General features: G+C 38.6%; 1 pseudogene across 1 annotated transcript; it reads left to right on the top strand.

The window, feature by feature from the left end:
• The first annotated feature begins 13586 nt into the window (after nucleotides 1-13586).
• On the top strand, nucleotides 13587-16018 carry LOC112616066 (annotated as a pseudogene). The gene has a single exon (XR_003117555.1). The product of XR_003117555.1 is annotated as a tubulin beta-7 chain pseudogene (transcript).
• Nucleotides 16019-18785: the final 2767 nt, after the last annotated feature.

The following is an 18785-nucleotide window of genomic DNA, read 5'->3' as shown; positions in this document are numbered from 1 at the left end:
TGGTGTGCTTGTTTGCTTAAAGCGCAATATTGGGGTGGGAGTTACCCGATTTTCCAGGTGTTGTGTGTCTCAGTTCCCCTGGCTAGGAAAAGGGATTCCCTTCCCCCTTGCGCTTCCCAGGTGAGGAGATGCCTCGCCCTGCTTCAGCTCTTGCTGATCGGGCTGCAGCAGCTGACCAGCACCGATCCTCCGGCACTCCCCAGTGAGATGAACCCAGTACCTCAGTTGAAAATGCAGAAATCACCGGTCTTCTGTGTCGCTGGCGCTGGGAGTTGGAGACTGGAGCTGTTCCTATTCGGCCATCTTGCTCCGCCCCGTACCACATTTTCTTAATCCAGTCTGTCACTGATGGACATTTGGGTTGATTCCAAGTCTTTGCTATTGTGAATAGTGCCGCAATAAACATACGTGTGCATGTGTCTTTATAACAGCATGATTTATAATCCTTTGGGTATATACCCAGTAGTGGGATGGCTGGGTTATATGGTACTTCTAGTTCTAGATCTTTGAGGAATCGCCATACTGTTTTCCATAATGGTTGAACTAGTTTACAATCCCACCAACAGTGTAAAAGTGTTCCTATTTCTCCACATCCTCTCCAGCACCTGTTGCTTCCTGACTTTTTAATGATCGGCATTCTAACTGGTGTGAGATGGTATCTCATTGTGGTTTTGATTTGCATTTCTCTGATGGCCAGTGATGATGAGCATTTTTTCATGTGTCTCTTGGCTGTATGAATTTCTTCTTTTGAGAAATGTCTGAAAATTGGCTAGCCATAAGTAGAAAGCTGAAACTGGATCCTTTCCTTACTCCTTAAATGAAAATTAATTCAAGATGGATTAGAGACTTAAATGTTAGACCTAATACCATAAAAATCCTAGAAGAAAACCTAGGTAGTACCATTCAGGACATAGGCATGGGCAAAGACTTCATGTCTAAAACATCAAAAGCAACGGCAGCAAAAGCCAAAATTGATAAATGGGATCTAATTAAACTAAAGAGCTTCTGCACAGCAAAAGAAACTACCATCAGAGTGAACAGGCAACCTACAGAATGGGAGAAAATTTTTTCAATCTACTCATCTGACAAAGGGCTAATATCCAGAACCTACAAAGAACTCAAACAAATTTACAAGAAAAAAACAAACAACCCCATCAAAAAGTGGGCAAAGGATAACTGACATATCTTATCCTTGGAAAGAAAGCTCTAGCTGAAAAGTCAATATGTCCCCCAACATATCCTGTCTTTAAAAAAAAAAAGAAAAACTCCGCATTTCTTTGTATTGTACCACTCATCTGTAATGCCTTCTCTCCCTTTTCCACCTACAGAAAGCTGTCTCTAATTTGAAGAGCCAACTTAAGCCGTTAAAAAAATTCCTGAAATACCTTCAAGCATAAATAAAACTCCACTAGTCTTGCTTTGTTCTCTCAGGGACCTATTTAATGCTTTCCTTATAGCATGCAACACAATCTCTCTTCAGCAATAATTATCTGCATAAATGCCTATCTAGTTGGTTAAACTGTGAACTTTTTAAAATGCGAGATTATAGTTTGCTTCCCTTTCTTTGTGCCTTTGGTGTTAGTTGACTAGTTCAGTGCCTGCTACCCAAAAAGTATTTGCTGAGTTAATACTGAATGAAACTTCCTGAAATCCTGTGTGTCAGCAGTTAAATTTTTCCATAATTAACCCAGAGATTCTAAAAGACCTCAAAATGCCTTATGACTCAACAAAGCAAAATTCAGTTAGCTTTCATATTGATCAAGTGTTTTGTGTTACGGCATTATATCTCATTTTCTGAGATGAAATCACTCAGCTCTATTACACATAGCAACTCTTAGTCTGAACTTTAATTACACTTGGCTCCTCAGGCCCCATTCCAGTCTCCTGTCATCAGGGCTCAGTGGTCACTGTTGTCCACCTACACATTACTTTTCAGTAGTTAAAAATGTTATTTTGTTTCCTGGTTGAGCATAAATTCTGTCTCTCTGCCTCAGCACAAAGTTCACAATATGAGTAGTCCAGACACTCTCCACACAGTAGGCATCCCCCAGAAAGTTCTTGAGAGTCATAGTTCTCTAGCACAGCTCCAGAACATGTACTGGCTGCCTAAGCAAATGCTAGGTTGCATAAAGGAGAAACAGAAATAAGAGGTTAGGTCCTGAGCCTTGGTTACTTATGGTTATAAGCAGAGTGCACTTTCCCAAGCAGGTTACTGGCCTTGGTCACGGGTGCCTTCCTACCTCCTCTGTTGAGAATCTGCTACTTTCTTCCTCTGCCACAGGCAGGACATGTTATTTACTAGAGATTTACTGAAGACCTATCTCATAGCAGATAATGTGCCCAGCACTGGATTGGTAGGAGAGGAGGAGGGAGAAATAGTGTAGGTAGGAACAAGGGTGGTCAGCAATGGATAAAGCACTGTCCTTGTATAATCTTTCACCGGGATAGGTTGGATTTGTAAATGAATAAAGTTCACCTAATTTCAAATCTCTCTTCCATAAACCTGCTTCAGGGCCTTAAATTCCAATCAATAAAGTGACCTTTGTGGGTGGTAGAATGAAGATCCCATATCCAGAATGTCCCTGTTAATTGTCATGAATCTCCTGATTCCTGGGGATGGCTTCTGCCTCTACTCATTGCCTTTAGCCCTCTGAGGATACTGTCCTTTCAAAATATATCCCACATTCAACTACCTCCAGTACTAATACCTTACTATAAATCACCATCATCTCTTTCTTGGATTATTTCAGTAGCCCTCTAACTACCCTCCCTGTTTATATCTTTGACAAAATATTTTCTATGCACCAGCCAGAGTATTCCTTTATTTACTAGGTCCATCAGATCAAGTTACTCTTCAGCTCAAAACCCTCTTCCAGAATAAAAGCTAAGTTCCTGCAATGGCTTCTAAGGCCTACATGATCTGGTCTCCCATCTCCTTATCTCTTACAACTCACCCCCTCATTTATTCTGCCTCACCTATATTGACTTTCTTGTGATTTGTGAAAAACAACCAGGAAGCTGCCCCTTCGAAGCCTTTGCATTTGCTGTTTTCCATGCATGGAATGCTTTTTCTCCAGTATTTTCTTGGTTCACTCTTTCCCTTCCTTCATATTTTTGTTTTCGGATGTCATTGACCAAGATAAGTCTGTCCTGGTCATTCTGTTAAGAAGAATAGACATCCCTTGGTCATTCTCTATCTGCTTGTTCTATCTTATTTTCTTTATTTTCTTTATAAGCCAAATCACTATGTAGAATATATTATTCATTTGTATTTTTACTTCTTAAAGTAATTTTTATCTAACAAATAATAATTGTGTAGATTTATGGGGTACAATGTGATGTTTTGATCTATGCATACATTGTAGAGTCAGCCAAGCTAATTAACATATCTATTGCCTCATCAACTTATCAATTTTTGGTGGTGAGAACGTTTATTACTATTAACTGTTGTCACCATGCAGTGCAATAGATCACAAAAATATCTCTCTCTAGTCTGTCTGAAACTGTGTACCCTGTTGTATTTTTCATTATTTATTGTATGTCTTCCCTTACTAGAATGTAAGCTTTATGAAGGCAGAGACTTTGTCTTCCTTTTTTTTCACCACTATATCTTCAACACCTAGAATAGTACCTGACATATAGCAGATCTTGTTGAATAAATAAACTACTTAATGAGTGAATGTAGCTATCAGGAGGAAGTGATAGCATTAACTCTCAGTGGTATACACGCCTACTGAACTTGGGGCCATATTAGAAAGAGAGCCCTGACCTCCAACTAGCCTTTAACTGGAGATGTGGTGGTAAAGGACAGGAGGAAACAGGTAAAAGAAAGTGATCACTGGCGGGTTATAATCACTTTGTGTCTAACCTGGAGTAGCTTGTGAACCATATTTACAAGAACAGGCTATTCAAGACGTAGAAATAGCAGCAAAGCTTAAGGGAAAAGTAGGGGCAAAGGAAAGAGAGGTAGAAGGATGAAGAAAGTAAGAGAGAGCATAGGTGGTAGAAGAGGGGGTAGATGGGGAAGATTTGAGAGAGGTAAAGAGTGAGGAAAAAGAAAAAGAAAGGAAAGGAGAAGGAAGACTTACATCAGCTTACAGTTGGGATGTAATTCTGCTTCTTGCCACTGTGAAAGGGAGTTTCATAGGTGTGTGGGGGAGTCAGGCCCTGGGAGATTTCCATGTGCCCTTTCAGAATTTTAGCTGGGGACTCTGTGGCTTAGTGACATTGCAGCAGTGAAAAATAATGCACTACATCCAAAGAGGAAGGGCGGGGGGGGGGGGGGGGGGAGAAAAGATTTGACTAAAAAGCAGATATGCATTAGTGACTGGGATGCTAATCACGAAGAGAATAACAATAGATTCATTGGCTCCTATGTGTATCAAATATACCATTGGCATAATATGCCATAAGCCTTCCCTATGAGACTGAAATTTCATCCAGAGGGTGTTGTCATCATAATACTTAAAACAGCCTCTTGCTTATACATTTTCATGTAAAGAAGCTAACCACCTTTAAAATCAGCCTTGTGCTCATAGATAGCTGTGATTGCTTGGAAATTCTTCCTTACGTTGACCTGAATTTTGTCATCTTGTGGCTTCTGCCCATGGTTTCCAGGTTTGACATAGTTTCTGTCTTCTGTACTCTTTGCACTGTAATAACTCCTTAGACGTTTGAAGGCATTAGTCATATCTTTTATAATATTCTCAGGGCCAAACTGATCCAACTCCTTCAAACGTTTCTCCTAGGATCTACATTTTACCACTGTCTTCAGCTTGCTGTCTCTCACATGGCACAGGTCTATCTGTGACTCTTTTTAAATGTGTGGAACCTATGACCAAAAGCATTAAAGTGAGTCATGATCAATTCAGAGGCAAGTAGAAAATGGTTTTCCACTTCTGGTCACTTTAAAAAATACATAGAGAGCCAGTTTCTAAATGAGGAACACATTCAGAAGTAGGCTACAAAGTCTCAGAAAGATACTGCTGTGACATAAAAGTGACACAATTTCATATGTGATCTCCCTTGCATCACCTTTCACTGCAGCTTGGACTGTAAACCCAAGACTTATGGAGACCTAAGAAATTGCTAAACCTAACATGACCATAATCTGCTCCAGCTCCAGTATTTCCCATCCGCAAATATGTTGTAACAAGTTGCCTAGGCCTAAATATTTAGAAGTCTGCTTAATTTCTCTTATTTTCTCACCAGTTTAAAAAACAAAAAAGTCCAGTAGTCTCTACCTCTAAGATGTATCACTAATCGATTTACTTCTTTATTTTTTCTACTGCTACCACCAGGGTCTGAGCCACTATTTTCTGCCTAGATTGCTGCAGAAGACTTTCATCTAGTTGCCCTGCTTCCATGCACCATCACCCTTCCATCTCCTGCCCTACAATCTGTTTGCAACACAGAAGCCAGATATTTATTTTTATAAACTTAAGCCAAATAACATAACTCTTGCTCAAAACGCTTCACTGAGTTTCCATCACACTTTGAGTATAAGTCAAACTTATCACAGTCTACTTGATTTGGTTTCTTCTTGTCTCATATCTCATACCCCTTCTTCCCTGATCGTTAACACTTCACTAGCTGCCCTTCCTTCCTTCCTTCCTTCCTTCCTCCCTTCTTTTCTACCTAACTGAGATACAATTTACACACAGTAAAATAAGCATATCTTAAGTGTACAGTTTGATGCATTTTGAAAAATATATAAAGTGATGTACCCACCACTCAAAACAAGGCACAGATTTTCATAGTCCCAGATAGTTTCCTTATGCATCTTTTCAGTCAATTCCTATACGGCAGCAGTAGGGGTAACCAATATACTAACCTCTCCCCCAACAGATTAGTTTTACCTGTTCTTGAATTTTATCTAAATGAAATCATACAATGTGTATTATTTTGTGTAAAGATTCTTTCACTCAGCAAAATGTTTTTCAAACTCATCCACATTGTCAAATGTGTCAGCAATTGTTTTTCTATTACTGAGTCCACTAAGCTTCTTTATGCTCAATATTTAATGTGATTCTTTTTTCCTGAAATGTCTTTCTCTGATCACTTGATATAAAGTAGCTTCCTCATCCCAGACATTCTTCATCACAATTCCTCATTCATTTTCTTTCATAGCACCCATAACGATCTGAAAGTATCTTGTTCATATAGGTTTGTTTCCTCATTTATTTTCTATTCGTTAATAAAACTTCACAAAAGCAGAGATTTTTATTTGTTTTGGTTTTTTTTTTTTTTTTTTTTTTTTTTTTTTTTTTTTTTTTTTTTTTTTACTGCTATATTCTCAGACACTACCACAATGCCTGGCAGATACTATAAGCTCAAAAAATATTTTTGAATGAATACATCAAAAAGTCTATGTTATAGACTTAAGGAATGTAACTGACATCTGGAATGTAAATGACAAAAGTAACAGTGCCTTATATGGGCACAGGTTGTCAGAGGTTACAAGGCTCTTTTCCATATTTTAACTGATTTGATTCTTATTCTGATGATAAGAGAAAGACACATCAGTGGTTGATAATTCTATTTGATGTAGGAGAAAACAGAGGTTCAAAGATATGAGATTACTACTTATTTGCCTAATGTCTCATCAAGTGGCAGAACTGGAAGTAAGAAGTATAATTTTTATGCTTGCTATTCAAATTACTCTTCAGCCAAAAAGATGTTAAGAAAACTAGCTTACTCAATTGTGTTGCAACCTGGCTTGGTAACTGTTGTGTGGTTTTAACAGAGGAATGGAAAGAGAGTTCTTTGTGAAGAACAGAGAGGGAGAAGCAAGGAAAAAGCAATATATCATCATAATTTTGGTTCTGTCCAACTTGAGAGGCCACTTAATTTATCTCTTGACTTAGGCCATATAGACAAAACTTAAAACTGGGGAACATAATTTCTTCCAGATATCTTGGTTTTGAAAAAATTCCCCATAGGGGTTTCCAAACCCCATTTTCTCTATGCTTTATCCTCTTAGAAGTCTTCCTGGTGTAATTTGCTCTTCTTAGCAGACTCATCTTCAGGAGAGAGAACATTTGATAAATGGCTCATGTCAGGGGCCCCGTCATGCATACCTCTTGGGGTTCATTAATAAGTTGGCTATGATCTTTGCACTGAGTGCCACCGAGTTTGGGAAACATGAGTCAGTGCTTCTGATCTTATTCAACTTTGGGCAAACTGTTTAAATTGAGTTTGGGACCATGCAAAGCCAAGCCCCCTTCCTTGTTGCCATGTGTATCTGTCTGAAGCAGCTTTGAAGGCTCCCTTTGATAGTTGTTCTCTTATGCAGACATTAGGCTTCTATTAACACAATATAAAATGACATTCGGTTTTTTGGTAGTCCCTTCTCACATAACTCACCCAGAGCTTGGAGGTAACTCAAATCTCTTTACTAATTTTTCACTGAAAAACTAGTTGTCAAGTCACATGTCATCTCAAGTGATGATAAGCCTCACTATAGAAACAGTGTATGTGTGTTACAGAGTTTTGGGGGTGGAGGAGAAAAACAATGAAAAGTGCCATTCTGATTTATAGGGGCTTCTAAACTAAGACAGTGGAAATTGATCCTTACCATTTTCTCAAACCTTTATTGAGCAGTTGTTTTGAGATAGTCATGATAGAAGAGACTTTCACCTGCAGTCTCTTTTTAAACCTTTTTTTTAAACAATCTTGAACAGTATAATAATATCATCTTTAATTTACTCATGGGAAAATTGAGGATCAGCAAAGTTAAGTTGTTTGTTTACAGATCATACAGAATCTCAGGTTTGTCACTAACTCGTGCCTTGATTTTCAGTCTCTTTGGAATTTCTTTTATTTATAAAAGTAAGACTTGGCAAGAGGATTTCTAGAAGTCTTCCCTACTGGTTTTGCTGTAACTGATTTACTTTTCTAAAATGTCAACTTGGCATCTTGCATTCATACAGCAGGATTTTGCATTCCAAAAAAAATAAGACAAGAACATTGGATTGAAATGGACAAAACAAAAAGCAGTTTTTATTTCTTAGCCTGTGGTTCATAAATGACAACTGATCCTTCATGTAATTATTCACTATTTCAACCATGGAGTATAGTTGTCCCAAGCATAGACACCCCCAGCATAACCTAGATTTCAATGATAACTCTGCCTTTTACTGGCTGTGGAACCATAGCAGATTAACCTTTTGGGATTTAGTATCCTTATCTGTGAAATTAAGTTAATGATACCTGACCCTTTAAAGCTATTATGAAGATTAACCAAGATGTTTAGCAAGCGCCCAGTATAGAGTTCATTCTTACTAACTGCAATTGCCATTATTATTGTTATTATTATTATTAATTCATTCAATTTGGCAAATATTTACTGAATTATTAGGATAAAAGTAGATATGAAAGAGCTTTTTAATCTATAAAATATAAGAAATTATTCACTGTTGAGCAAAATCCTAACATATGATAAGAACAAAATAAATATTTGGTGCATGAATAAATAAAGTTTTCACTCTGAGAAGAACTGGTTCAGAAAAATAATTTATGTATCTGTTCTAGCATGGTACCTAGTTTCCATGATCAGCTGTGCTTATATAAAAATATCAGGATCTTATTTTAAAATCAAACTTCAATTGTTTTTATATTTATAGAAAACCAAATAAACAAAACAACGGGTCAGACACTGGAGCACCAAGTCTAGTGGAGGAGACAGGCAAGTTCTCAGATAACTCTAAATTGTAGTTATTAGTGTTGAAAAAAAATAATGACTGAAGGATTAGGGGACCAGGGTGGGGAATGGAATGGAAAAGGGCAGATGAGTAATCATCTAGGAATCAGGTCAGCTTCAGAGAGTTGGTGTCATTTTAACTGAATATTGAAAGAGAAGATGATATTATAAGTCAGCATGGGTTTAGAAAAATTATCCCAGTCAGAAGGAACAACAAGTACAAGGACACTAAGGAGTGAGAAAACTTGATGTGCTCAGGAAAAAGAATCATATTGGTGTGACATTAGTATAAAGTGGTCCTAGAGTGGTAATAAGCAGGTTTGAAAACATAAGCATAAGCTACATCATGGAGGGGATGGTATGTGTTTAGTGTTTATCATTTTGTAGGTGAAACTGGCTTACAGAGTAGTCTCAACAGTAGGAATGGTAGGATAAAATGGTTTGAATTTATTATTCAGTCTTTAAATTATGTTCTGTTTAGTTCTCCTTTCTTGATGATATCTTGGATGGATGCTATATTATTCTGGTTACTTGCAGATATTTGGAGTAAGTCAAATACAGTTTAAAATATAACTTTATATCCATTTTAAGTAATATTTTCCCCCTTCCCTTGGCCTAGGATCAGATAATGGTTTAAAATATTTGGAGTATAAAGGGGTATACTTCCTTTTGCACTCATAACACCTGGATGGCATGGCAGGCAACTTTATTCAATCCTGACCCTTATAGCATGACAGGCTACACATGCTAGAGCTTCCAGCTTCTGCCAGAACTGTATAGGCAGGCACATCTCTGTGTTCCCCTAAGAAGTACTTGGATAGCAGAATGGAGTGACTTAGCGAGAATATGGTCTGTCTGCCAACTGTGGTCCCTGCCTGAGGGAGCACTGTGGAGCAGAACACTCAACAAAAGATATGTGAGCATGGAGTCATGTAATCAGAGGGGGCTACCCAAAGATCCAGGAGTGGACTGGATCCAAAACAAATCAACTGAGCTCACCATATACTACAATCAAACCGCCAAGGGTATCAAAGAAGAGAAAAACAAAAACCCATCCAAAGGACAGTAACTTCAAAAATTGAGGGAACATCAGCCCATACATATGAGAAAAAACTAGTGCAAGAACTCCAGTGACTCAAAAAGCCAGAATGTACTCTTAACTCCAAACCACTGCACCATTTCTCCAGCAACGGTCCTTAGTCAGGCTGAAATGGTTGAAATGTCAGAAATAGAATTCAGAATACAGAAAGAAAAACAGATCATTGACATTTAGGAAGAAAGTTGAATCCTACTTCAAGGAATCTAAGGAATACAATAAAATGATGCAGAAGCAAGGGATAAAATGCACATTTTAAGAAAGAACCAAACTGATCTAATAGAGCTAAAAAAAAACACTTCAAGAATTTTAGAATACAATCAGAAATATTAACAACAGAATTGACCAAACTGAGAAAAGAATCTCAGAGCTCAAAGATTGTTTATCTGGATTAAGCCAGTCAAACAATAATAAATAAAAAACAATAAAGAAGAATGAAGAAAAGTGAAATATAGGATTATGTAAAGAGACCAAATATATGACACATTGGTGTCCCTGAAAGAGAAGGATAGAAAGTAAGCAACTTGGAAAACATATTTCAGGATATAATACATGAATGTTTTCCCAACCTTGCTAGAGAGGCCAACATTCAAATACAGGAAATACAGAGAACTAATGTGAGATGATCAACAGAGTGACTATCCCCAAGATATATAGTTACCAGATTCTGCAAGACAGAAACAAAAAAGAATAAAGGCAGCTAGAGAGAAGGAGGTCACATACAAAGAGAAGTCCATCAAACTAACAGCAGAGCTCTCAGCAGAAACCTACAAACCAGAAGAGATTGGGGGCCTATATTTGATATTCTTAAAGAAAAGAAATTCCAAACAAGAATTTCATATTCAGCAAACTTAAGCTTCATAATCAAAGTAGAAATAAGATCCTTTTCAGACAAGCAAATGCTGAGGAAATTTGTTACCACCAGACCTGCCTTACAATAGCTCTTGAAGGAAGTACTAAATATGAAAAGAAAAGACTGTTAAAGGCCATTACAGAAACACACTGAAGTACACAGACCACTGACACTGTAAAGTAACCACACTAACAAGTCTGAATGATAACCAGCTGACATCATGATGACAGGATGAAATCTGCACATAACAATACTAACCTTGAATGTAAATGTGTTAAATGCTCCAATTAAAAGGCACAGAGTGGCAAGCAGGATAAATAACCAAGAATCATTGTTCTGCTGTCTTCAAAAGACCCATCTCACATGAAATGACACACATAGCCTCAAAATAAAGGGATGGAGAAAAATCTACCAAGAAAATAGAAAACAAAAAAAGTAGGGGTTGCATTCCTAGTTTCTGACAAGAAAGATTTTAAAGCAGAAAAGATTTAAAAAGATAAAAGAAGGGCATTACAAAATGATAAAGGGTTCAATTCAACAAGATCTAAACATAATATGCTCCCAACACAGGAGTACCCAGATTTATAAATCAAGTTCTTGGAGACCTTCAAAGATAGTTAGGCTCCCACAAAATAATACTGAGAGACTTTAACACCACATTGACCATAATAAACAGATTATCAAGACAGGAAATTAACAAAGTTATTTAGGACCTGAAATCAGCACTGGATCAAATAGACCTGATAGACATTGGGAGACTGCTCCACAAAAAAAAAAAAAAAAAAAAAAAAAAAAAAAAAAAAAAAAAAAAAAAACCAGAATATACCTTCTTCTCATTGCCACATGGCACATACTCTAAAATCAGTTACATAATCAGAAGTAAAACATGCCTCAGCAAATGCAACTGAAGTGAAATTATAACAAACAGTCTCTCAGACCACAACACAATCAAATTAAAATTAAGACTAACAAATTCACTCAAAACCATACAATTAAATGGATATTGAATAACCTGCTCCTGGATGACTTTTAGGTAAATAATAAATTTAAGGCTTATATCAAGATGTTCTTTGAAACTAATGAGAACAAAGATACAATGTACCAGAATTTCTGGGACACAGTTAAGGCAATGTTAACAGGGAAATTTATAGCACTAAATGCCCACATCGAAAAGTTAGAAAGATCTCAATTTAACAACATAACTTCACAACTAAAAGAACTAGAGAAGCAATAGAAAACCAACCCCAAAGCTAGCAGAAGACAAAAAAAAAAAAAAAAAAACAACCAAAATCAGAACGAAACCGAAGGATATTGAGACACAAAAAATTCAAAAGATCAATAAATCCAAGATGTGTTTTTCTTAAAGAGTAATGAAATAAATAGACTGCTAGCTAGACTAGTGAAGAAGAGAGAAGTTCTAAATAAACACACTCAAACACCAAGGGTGATAATACAACTGACCCCCACAGAAATACAAAGAAGCATCAGAGTATATTATGAACACCTATATGCAGATAAACTAGAAAATCTAGAACAAATAGATAAATTTCTGAACACATACATCCTCCCAAGACTGAACCAGGAAGAAATTGAATCCCTGAATATACCAATAACAAGCTCTGAAACTAAGTCAGTAACAAATAGATTACCAACCAAAAAAAAAAAAAGTCCAGGACCAGACAGATTAACAGATAAATATTACCAGTTGTATAAAGAACTGGTGCCATAACTGCTGAAACTATTCCAAAAAAATTGAGAAGAAGGGACTTCTCCCCAACTCATTCTATGAGGCCAGCATCATTCTAATACCAAAAATTTGGTAGAGATACAACAAAGAAAGAAAACTTCAGGTCAATATCTTTGATGAACACTGATGCAAAAATCCTCAACAAAATGCTGGTCAACCTAGTCAAACAGCACATCAAAAAGATAATCCACCATGATCAAGTTGGCTTTATCCCTGAGACACAAGGTTAGTTCAACATATGCAAATCAATAAATATGATTCATCACATAAACAGAACTAAAGACAAAAACTACATGATTATTTCATTAGATGTGAAAAAGACTTTCAATAAAAATGCAACACCCTTTCATGTTAAAAACTCTAAATAACCTAGGTATTGAAGAAACATACCTCAAAATAATAAGAGCCATTTATGACAAACACAGCCAACATCATACTGAATGAGCAAAAGCTGGAAGCATTCCCCTTGAAAACCGTCATAAGACAAGGATGCCCTCACTCACCATTCCTATTCAAGATAGTATTGGAGGTCCTAGCCAAGGCAATTGGACAAGAGAAAAAAAAATAAAGGTTCCAAATAGGAAGAGAGGAAGTCAAACTATCCCAGTTTGCAGATAACATAATTATTTATCTAGAAATCCCCATAGTTTCAGTCATAAAGCTTTTTCAGCTGATAAGCAGCTGCAGTAAAGTCTCAGGATACAAAAACCAATGTGCAAATATCACTACCAATCATATACACCAACAACAGTTAAGCTGGGAGCCAATCCCATTCACAACTGCCGGCTCCAAAATAAAATAACTAGAAATACAGCTAACCACGGAGGTAAAAGATCCCTACAAGAACTACCAAACACTGCTCAAATAAATCAGAGATGACACATATAAATGGAAAAACATTCCATGCTCATGGATGGGAAGAGTCAATATAATTAAAACGGTCATACTGCTCAAAGCAATGTGTAGATTCAAAGCTATTCTTATCAAACTACCAATGATATTTTTCACAAAAACTAAAAAAAAACTATTTAAAAAGGTATATAGAACCTAATAGAGCCTGAATAACCAAGGCAGTCCTAAGCAAAACAAACAAACAAACAAACAAAAAACAACAACAACAAAAAACCCTCGCTGTTCCAGCGTCTGGGGTGCATTCCAACCTTGCAGCCTGCGACCTGCAGAGAAAAAAATTACTTATTTTCTTGCCCCATACATACCTTGAAGCGAGCAAAAAATAAATAAATTTTAACCATGAGGGAAATCGTGCACATCCAGGCCGGTCAGTGTGGCAACCAGATCCCCGTGCCAAGTTCTGGGAGGTGATCAGTGATGAACATGGCGTCGACCCCACCATCACCTACCATGGGGACAGCAACCTGCAGCTGGACCGCATCTCTGTGTACTACAATGAAGCCACAGGTGGCAAATATGTTCCTCGTGCCATCCTGGTGGATCTAGAACCTGGGACCATGGATTCTGTTCACTCAGGTCCTTTTGGCCAGATCTTTAGACCAGACAACTTTGTACTTGGTCAGTCTGGGGCAGGTAACAACTGGGCCAAAGGCCACTGCACAGAGGGAGCGGAGCTGGTTGATTCTGTTCTGGATGTGGTTTGGAAGGAAGAAGAGAGCTGTGTCTGCCTGCAGGGCTTCCAGCTGACTCGCTCACTGGGCGGAGGCACAGGCTCTGGAATGGGCACTCTCCTTATCAACAAGATCTGAGAAGAGAACCCTGATCACATCATGAACACCTTCAGTGTGGTGCCTTCACCCAAAGTGTCTGACACCGTGGTTGAGCCCTACAATGCCACCTCTTCCTCCATCAGTTGGTAGAGAACACTGATGAGACCAATTGCATTGACAAAGAGGCCCTCTATGATATCTGCTTCCACACTCTGAAGCTGACCACACCAACCTACAGGGATCTGAACCACCTCCTCTCAGCCACCATGAACGGTGTCACCACCTGACTCCACTTCCCTGGCCCCCTCAATGCTGACCTCGGCAAGTTGGCAGTCAACATGGTCCCCTCCCCACGCCTCCATTTCTTTGTGCCTGGCTTTGCCCCTCTCACCAGCCGTGGAAGCCAGCAGTATTGAGCTCTCACAGTGCTGGAACTCACCCAGGTGTTCCATGCCAAGAACATGATGGCTGCCTGTGACCCCCGCCACAGCTGATACCTCACCGTGGCTGCTGTCTTCCGTGGTCGGATGTCCATGAAGGAGGTCGATGAGCAGATACTTAACGTGCAGAACAAGAACAGCAGATACTTTGTGGAATGGATCCCCAACAACGTCAAGACAGCTGTCTGTGACATCCCACCACGTGGCCTCAAGATGGCAGTCACCTTCATGGGCAACAGCACTGCCATCCAGGAGCTCTTCAAGCGCATCTCGGAGCAGTTAACTGCCATGTTCCGCCAGAAAGCCTTCCTCCACTGGTACACAGGCGAAGGCATGGACAAGATGGAGTTCACAGAGGCTGAGAGCAACATGAACTACCTCGTCTCTGAGCATCAGGAGTACCAGGATGCCACCGTAGAAGAGGAGGAGCATTTCAGGGTGAAGAGGCCGAAGAGGAGGCCTAAGGCAGAGCCCCCATCACCTCAGGTTTCTCAGTTCCCTTAGCCGTCTTACTCAATGGCCCCTTTCCTCTCCCTCAGAATTTGTGTTTGCTGCTGCTATCCTGTTTTTTGTTTTTTCTTCTGGGAGGGGAGTCTAGAACAGTGCCTGGCACATAGCAGGCACTCAATAAATACTTGTTTGTTGAAAGTCTCCTCTCTCTTTCCACTCTGGGAAACCTAGATTTCTGCCATTCTGGGTGACCCTGTATTTCCTTCTGTTGTCCATTCCTTCCATCTATCCAGTTAATATTTCCTTCTTAAAAATCTCCAAGAAGCTGGGTCTCATCCAGATCCCATTGAGAACCAACCGGGTGCTGAAAACCCATGTAGATAAGGGCCACCATCCTAAGCCCAAAGTAGAAAATGGCAGAAGGTAGTGGATAGAAGTCACTATATAATGAAGGGAATGGGATTTCCTGTTCTAAAAGTTTTGGAGAGGGAAATCCAGGCTATTAAAGTCACTAATCTCCATGTATATCCTTTTCCCATCTCAGATTCAAGGGAGGTGTCAGCAGTATTATCTCCTTTTTCAATCTCCCTCCAAGCTCTACTCTTTGGAGGGGTCTGTCCCACTCTGTCAAGTGGAATCTTTCCCTTTCCAACTCTACCTCCCTCACTGGAACTCCTTTCCCCTGATCAGAGAAAGGGATCAAGGGCGGGTTGGGGGTGGTGGAGAAGAGACCAGCCTTGGTCCCTAAGCCTCCAGAAATGTCCTCTTAATCCCCACCTTTTATTACCCCCCAAAAAGAATGAACATCCCTGACTGTGGAATGGTGTATACTGCCACATCAGTGTTTGAGTCAATCCCCAGAGGAGAGGGGAACCATCCATCTTTTTTGCAACATCTTTATTCATTTTGCTGTTGCTTCCCCCTCCACACTTGGTTTTGTTCTATCCTACATTTTATATTTCTATTTTGTGTTGAACTTTTTGCTTTTTTTTTATATTGAAAAGATGACATCACCCCAAGAGCCAAAAATAAATGGAAATTGAAAAAAAGAAAAAAAGCTGAAGGCATCATGTTACCTGACTTCAGTATTTACCTGACTTCAATGTATACTTCAGGGTTATAGTAACCAAAATAGCATGGTAGTGGTTCAGAAACAGACACATAGACCAACAAAACAAAACTGAGAACCCAGAAATAAGGCCGCACACCTGCAACTATCTGATCTTTGACAAATATTAAAAAAAAAAAAAAAAAGAGCAATGGGGGAAAGCCCTCCCTATTCAATAAATGGTGCCAAGGTAACTGGATAGCCATATGCGAAGACTGAAACTGAACCTCTTTCTTTTATCCTCTGCAAAATTAACTCAAGATGGATTAAAGACTTAAATGCAAAATTCTAAACTATAAGACAACCTAGGCAATACCATTCTGAACATAGGAATGGTCAACAATGTCATGACGGAGTTGTCAAAAGCAATTGCAACAAAAGCAAACACCGACAAATAAGATTTAATAAAACTAAGAAGCTTCTGCACAGCAAAATAAACTATCAACAGAGTATGCAAACAACCTAGGGAAAGTTTTGCAAGTTGTGTATCTGACAAAGGTCTGATATTTAGCGTCTATAAGGAATGTTAACAAATTTACAAGAAAAGTAGAAACAACTCCATTAAAAAGTGGGCAAAGGGCATAACCAGACACTTTTCATAAGACACTTTTTATAAGTGTCTTTCATAAGACACTTCTCATTTGACAAACAATCATATAAAAAAAGCTCAATATCACTGATTATTAGAGAAATGCAAATCAAAACTACAATGAGATACCATCTCACACTAGTTAGAAGGGCTATTATTAAAAAGTCAAGAAATAACAAATGCCGGCAAGCTTGCAGAGAAAAAGGAACACTTATACCCTGTTGGTGGGAGTGTAAATTATTTCAGCCCCTATGGAAGACAGTGTGGTGATTCCTCAGAGACCTAAAAACAGAAATATCATTCAACCCTGTAATTCCATTACTTGGTATATACCCAAAGGAGTAAAAGTTGTTCTATTATGAGACACATGATGTGCGCATATGTTCATTGCAGCACTATTCACAATAGCAAAGACATGGAGCCAATCTACATGCCCACCAATGGTAGAATGAATTTTAAAAATGTGGTACATATACGCCATGGAATACTTTGCAGCCGTCAAAAAGAATGAGATCATGTCCTTGGCAGGAACATGGATGGAGCTGAAGGCCGTTATCCATAGCAAACTAACACAGAAACAGAAAACCAAATACTGCACGTTCTTAATTATAAATGTAAGCTAATTTATAGGCACACATGAAAACATATAGAGGAATAACACACACTGGGGCCTATCGGGGACTGCAGGATGGGAGCAAGGAGATGATCAGGAAAAATGACTAATGGGTGCTAGGCTTAATACCTGGGTGATGAAATAATTTGTACAACAAACCTCCATGGCATAAATTTACCTATGTAACAAATCTGCATGTACACTCTGGAACTTAAACAAAAGCTAAATCAGAAAGAAGCTGTTAGTAGAGCACAGCAAGCTTCAGAAATGAAAGATTAGGAAGAGGAATGATAAATTTATCATTCAGGAAATCATAAAAAAGGCAATAACACCAGGTTTCAATCAATAATTGCTTTTGCAGAAAAAGAAAATAAAATGTATATTATGTACTCATTTTTGTTTCTTTGACTCCTGGCCTATTCTAGAACACAGTTTTTAACATAACCATTTAAACAACAAAGATTTGAACTCAAAAAGGAAAGAAGCAAACATCAAGTATTAACAATAGTAGCAGACACCTCTGGCATCAGTCAAATAGTCCTTACCAAAAGGCACCAGGATGTTGACAATGGTATTTTACTGGGAGAGTGAAGTCAGGACCCGCAGAGAATGCTGAGACTGCTAAGCTGGGGTTTCTTTCTTTTTTTCTTTCTTTCTTTTTTTTTTTTTTTTTTTCTTTTGTGACAGTCTCGCTCTGTTGCCTAAGATGGAGTGCAGTGGTGTGATCTCGGCTCACTGCAACCTCTGTCTCCCAGGTTCAAGCAATTCTCCTGCCTCAGCCTTCCGAGTAGCTGGGACTACAGGCATGCGCCACCACGCCAGGTTAATTTTTGTATTTTTAGTAGAGATGGGGTTTCACCATGTTGGACAGGCTGGTCTTGAACTCCTGACCTCGTGATCCACCGGCCTCGGCCTCCAAAAGTGCTGAGATTACAGATTTGAGCCACCATGCCCAGCTGCCAGGGTTTCTTATACTTGGAGTGGAGGAAGGCACCTAGAGCTGGAAATATCAATAGAGGTTGGCTCACAGTAATTCACTGTGAGAGATCATTTTGTCTCCTTACTGAAACATTTTCACCATTTGTCTATTGAAGGGCAGACTGAAGAGGGCAGTTGAAACTCTCTAAGTGTTCTTGAAGTTCTAAAACCATTCGATTTTTATTATCTGTGGAACAAACACATTGCTGGTGAAAGGGCTATTTAGTTTGAAAGACATCAAATCTGCAAACTATTCTTTTGCCTTGTGGATTCCTCTGGTTCTGTATTGCCCATTTCCTAGACCGAAGTCTGGAAAAGTACTAGCCTTCATTTATCTTCTATAACAGATTATAGAGCACTATCATCTATTTTAGAGGACAGAAAGGTAGCACAATGCACTTTTTAAGTATATGGGATTTAGAAAGCCTTCTTGTGTTCAAATCCTCTCTCTACTACAAACTATTTGGAATTATTAGGCAAGTAACTATATCTTTGTATTTCATATTTACCTTCTGTTAAAATAGTGAT

The sequence above is a fragment of the Theropithecus gelada genome, chromosome X, assembly GCF_003255815.1.
Source record: "Theropithecus gelada isolate Dixy chromosome X, Tgel_1.0, whole genome shotgun sequence".
NCBI classification, from domain to species: domain Eukaryota; kingdom Metazoa; phylum Chordata; class Mammalia; order Primates; family Cercopithecidae; genus Theropithecus; species Theropithecus gelada.
Note: the sequence above shows the minus strand (reverse complement) of the source record. Positions and strands in the feature narration are given on the sequence as shown.